Source organism: Oryctolagus cuniculus, chromosome 6 (genome assembly GCF_964237555.1).
Source record: "Oryctolagus cuniculus chromosome 6, mOryCun1.1, whole genome shotgun sequence".
NCBI classification, from domain to species: Eukaryota; Metazoa; Chordata; class Mammalia; order Lagomorpha; family Leporidae; genus Oryctolagus; species Oryctolagus cuniculus.
The window spans coordinates 77,195,922-77,201,795 of NC_091437.1; positions in this window are offsets into that span (position 1 = coordinate 77,195,922).

Sequence of the window (5,874 nt, forward strand, 5' to 3'; positions counted from 1 at the left end):
GAGACAGCAAATTTAATCAACACTATAGACCAAATGGATCTAACATATATTTACAGAACTTTTCATCCTATAGTTGCATAATACACATTCTTCTCAGAAGTACATAGAAATTTCTCTAAGACTGACCACATACTAGGCCATAAAGAAAGTCTCAACAAATTCAAAAAAATCAAAATCATACCATGTAACTTCTTGGACCACAATGAAATGAAGCAGGAAATTAGCAACTCAGGAATCTCTAGAACATATGTAAACACATGGAGACTGAACAACATGCTCCTGAATGGACAGTGGGTGATAGAAGAAATCAAAAAAGAAATCAAAAACTTCCTGGAAACAAATGAAAATGATAGCACAACATATCAAACTTATGGGATACAGCAAAAGCAGTGTTAAGAAGAAAGTTTATAGCAATAGGTGCCTACATCAAGAAATTGGAAAGGCACCAAATAAATTATCAATGCATCTCAAGGATCTAGAAAAACAACAGCAAACCAAACCCAAAGCTAGTAGAAGAAAATAAATAATTAAAATCAGAGAAGAAACCAACAAAATTGACTCCAAGAAAAATGTAAAAGATCAGCAAAATGAATAGCTATTTTTTGAAAAAATAAACAAAATTGACACACCTTTGGCCCAACTAACTAATAAAAGGAGAGAGAAGACCCAAATCATTAAATTAGAGATGAAAAAATAAATGTAACAACAGACACTACAGAAATAAAAAGAATTACCAGAAATTACTACAAAGAGCTGTATGCCAACAAATGGGAAAACCTGGAGGAAATGAATAGCTTCTTGGACACATACAACCAACCTAAACTGAGCCATAAAGATATAGAAAACCTAAACAGACCCATAACCAAGACAAAAATTGAATCAATAATAAAGGCCCTCCCAAAAAAGAAAAGCCCAGGACACCAGACATTTAAAGAACTAACACCAATTCTTCTCAAGTTATCCAAAACAATTGAAAGGGGAGGAATCCTACCAAATTCTTTCTATGAACCCAGCATCACCTTAATTCCTAAACCTGAAAGAGATGCAGCAGAGAAAGAGAATTACAGACCAATTTCCCTGATGAAAATAGATGCAAAAATCCTTAACAAAATTCTAGCCAATGGAATCCAACAACACATCCAAAAGATCATCCACACAGACCATGTGGGATTTATCCCTGATATGCAGTGATGGTTCAACATTCACAAATCCATCAATGTGATACATCACATTAACAAACTTAAGAACAAAAACCATATGATTATCTCAATAGATGCAGAGAAAGCATTTGATAAAATACAACACCCTTTCATGATGAAAATTCTATAAGCAAATTGGGTATAGAAGGAATATTCCTCAACACAATCAAGGCTTTTTATGACAAGCCACAACCTGTATCAGACAGGAATGCTCACTCTAACCATTGCTATTCAATGTAGTCCTGGAAATTTTAGCCAGAGACATTGGGCAAGAAAAAGAAATCGAAGGTACACAAGTTGAGAAGGAGGAAGTCAAACAATTCCTATTTGCACGTAACATGATTCTATATATAGGGGATCCAAAAGACTCCACTAGAAGACTATTTATTGGAAGTCATATAAAAGTTTGGTAAAGTACCAGGATATAAAGTCAAAACACAAAAATCAACAGACTTTGGCCGGTGCCGCAACTCAATTGGCTAATCCTCCGCCTGTGGCACTGGCACCCCAGGTTCTAGTCCCGGTTGGGATGCCGAATTCTGTCCTGGTTGCTCCTCTTCCAGCCCAGCTCTCTGCTGTGGCCCAGGAAGGCAGTGGAGGATGGCCCAATTGCTTGGGCCCTGCACCCACATGGGAGACCAGGAGGAAGCATCTGGCTCCTGGCTTCAGATCGGCGCAATGCGCCAGCTGCAGTGCGCTGGCAGTGGTGGCCATTTTGGGGGTGAACCAATGGAAGGAAGACCTTTCTCTCTGTCTCTCAGAAGAAGCTCCTGGCTCCTGGCTTTGGATCAGCGCAGCTCCAGCCATTGCATCCAATTGGGGAGTGAACCATCAGATGGAAGATCTCTCTCTCTCTCTCTCTCTCTGCCTCTCCTTTCTCTGTGTAACTCTGACTTTCAAATAAATAAATAAATAAATCTTTAGGAAAAAATGTCCATCCTTCCAAAAGCAATTTACAGATTCAATGCAATAACAACCAAAATACCAAAGATATTTTTCTCAGACCTGGAAAAAAATGATGCTGAAATTCATATGGAGTCACAGGAGATCTCCAATAGCTAAACAAATCTTATACAACAAAAACAAAGCCCACAGCATCACAATACCACATTTCAGGACATATTACAAGGCAGATATAATCGAAACAGCCTGGTACTGATACAAAAATAGATGAATAGACCAATGGAACAGAATAGAAACACCATGAGTCAATCCAAACATCTACAATCAATTTATACTTTACCAAGGAGCTAAAGCCAATCCCTGGAGCAAGGACAGTCTCTTCAACAAATGGCTCTGGGAAAACTGGATTTCCACATGCAGAAGCATGAAACAAAACCCCTACCTTACACCTTACACAAAAATCCACTCAATATGAATTAAAGACCAAAATCTACAACTCAACACCATCAAATTAATAGATAACATTGGGAAACCCTGAAAGACATTGGCACAGGCAAAGAATTCTTGGAAAAGACCCCAGAGACACAGGCAGTCAAAGCCAAAATTAACAAATAGATTACATCTATTTTTAGATGTAATCTACAAATTGAGAAGTTTCTGTACAGCAAAAGAAAAGGTCAAGAAAGTGAAGAGGCAAGTGACAGAATGGGAGAAATTATTTGCAAACTATGCACCTGATAAAGGATTAATGACCAGAATCTACAGAGATCAAGAAACTCCACAATAACAAAACAAACAACCCAGTTAAGAGATGGGCCAAGGTGGTAAACAGACATTTTTCAAAAGAGGAGATCCAAATGGCCAACAGACACATGAAAATGTTCAGTTGAAGAGTTAAAATTGTATATGTGCGGGTGTAAAAAGTTAAGCTTAAGCTTACAGGTTTAAACCTTCCTGGTGCAGCTGTGAAAATAAAACAGAGTGAAGTAGCACCTTGACAGTAGGGACTCCATTTTGGAGCACTTGAGACTCCATTCTGGGAAAGCAACCCACCTCCCACCCCCACCGTGAGACTCTGGTCTGAAACTATGATCTCAAATAGTCGGACAATAGCAGTGCACTACATCACCCTTTGCAACGCACAAAAAACCCCCAGCATGATTGCTCAAGCTTAAAAATAAAAAGGTTGCACCTGGGTTACCTGAGCTAATAATGAAGATGTGATTTGTCTATGTCTTAAGATCATAATTGCTGATTGTAAGATATTAGCAACCGCTTAGCAACCGTGTATTCTCTCCCCCCTCCCGATTTGGCGGTTTTTGTCTTTATAAACCCTATGCTGTAGTTCCTCGGGGCTCCTCTGTCCTTGTATGTTCAGAGGACCCCAACATGTTGGATCAATAAATTTAACCCTTTGCTGGTTGCATGAGAGAAAAGTCTCTGGGAGTCATTCCTCGGGCGGTGGGCTTTTTCGGACCCTAACACAGTATCACAGCTGTCAGGGAAATTCAAATCAAAACCACAGTGAAGTTTCACCTCACACCAGTTAGAATGGCTTTCATACAAAAATCAACAAACAACAAATGCTAGTGAGGATGTGGGGAAAAATGTACCCTAATCCACTGTTGATGGGAACACAAATTGGCAAAACCACTATGAAAAACAGTATGGAGATACCTCAGAAATCTGAATATAGACCCACCATACAACTCAGACATCCTACTCCTCTGGATTTACCCAAGGGAAATTAAATCAGTAAACAAAAGAGCTCTCTGCACCTTCATGTTTACTGCAGCTCAACTCACAATAGCTAAGACATGAAATCAACCTAAATGCCATTAACCAAAGAAATTATGGGATATGTACATTATGGAATACTACACAGTGGTAAAAAATAATAAAACAAATCATTTGCAACAAAATGGATGAATCTGGAAAATATCATACTTAATGAAATAAGCCAGTCCCAAAGGGACAAATACCATATATTGTCCCTGATCTGTGGTGACTAATAGAGCACATAAAACTGAATCTGTAGAAGTGAAATTGACACTTCGAGAAAGCATAACTTGAGCTGCCCTTGTCTTGACTGTCAAGGAACATTTTTATTTTCTTTGTTTTTTCATCTTTTTTTCTTCATACTATTTTTGAACTCTTTACTTAACATAGAGTTAATCACATCTGTATAAAGTCAATTGAAAGTAGATCTCAGTAAAAAATAAGAGTGGAAATAAGAGAGGGAGGAGAAAGTTTGTAACTGTAAAGTTGTATAGTTCTGCATACATTCCTATGAACTTACTTCTAATGGTACAGTTCAAAACTTGTCATGGGACTCCAAATCCCATTAAAATTGGTGATAAAAATGCCATCTTAATTGGTAAACTGATCATATTAAGTGTTAAAGTGAACATATAGATAGGATTAAGTGTTAAAGAGATCATGTAAACAGTATCAAGTGCCTGGTAATAACAAGAGACAGAACTAAAAAGGAGGGAATATCTAACATGGGAAGCAGTCCACACAGCAGGCTCTTAATATGACAATCACTTTAAGTAACACTCTGACCTCAGAATCAGCCCTTAAGGCATTTGGATGTGGCTGAAAAGCCCATAGAAGCATTTCAGGCATGGAAAGCCAAGACACTGTGGCAAAAAATATCCTACATGAAGGATCTTGGTGAGAGAGACCCCAGTGGAAAGAAGGGGCCATTAAAGAAGGATGTACTCAACCACAGGAATCACTATGCATTTGCTCCCCATGTAGGACCTCTGTCCTTAATGTGTTGTACTATGAGAATTAATGGTAAAACTAGTCTTCAAACAGTACTTTATACTTTGTGTGTCTGTGTGGGTGAAAACTGTTGAAATCTTTACTTAATATATACTAACTTGATCTTCTATATGTAAAGATAATTCAAGATGAATCTTAATGAAGAATGGGATGGGAGAGGGGGTAGGAGATGGGATGATTTGCAGGTGGGAGGGTGGTTATGGGGGGGAACTGCTATAATTCAAAAGTTGTGCTTTTGAAATTTATAGTTATTAAATAAAAGTTTTCTTAAAAAAACACTAAAAAAAGAAGGATATATTGACAGAATTTGTGGTCACAAAGTCTTCTATAGCCTTGGTAGCTCATGACAAGAGCCTCATGTGATCACTGATGCCATTTATTAGAGTGTTAACTGTTAAATTAACAACAGAAGTCATTGTGCACTTACTCCCCATGTAAGACCTGTGTCCTTAATGAGTTGTACTATGAAAATTAACTCTTGTGTATGACATCAGTGACCACCCAAGGCTCTTGACATGAGCTGCCTAAGGCTATGGAAGCCTTTTGAGTCCACAAACTCCATCAATATTTGGACAAGGCCATAAGCAAAGTGGAAGTTCTCTCCCCCCTTTACAGAGAATTTCTACTTTGCTTATGACCTTATCTAAACTCTGATGGAGTTTGTAGACTCAAAAGGCTTCCATAGCCTAGGCAGCTCATGTCAAGAGCCTCGGCTGATCACTGACATCATAAATAAGAGTGTCAATTGTTAAGATAACAACAAGAGTCACCCTGCACTAACTCCGCATGCAGGACCTCTGTCCTCAATGAGTTGTACTGAGAGTTAACTGTAAAACCAGTTCTCAGTTTGTGTGTATGTGTGTGTGTGTGTGTGTGCGTGCAAATTGTTGGAATCTTAGTATAGAGTTGGTCCTTTGTGCACAAAGTTGAAAATGAATCTTAATAGAGAATGGGACTTGGAAGAGGAGAGGGAGGATAAGGA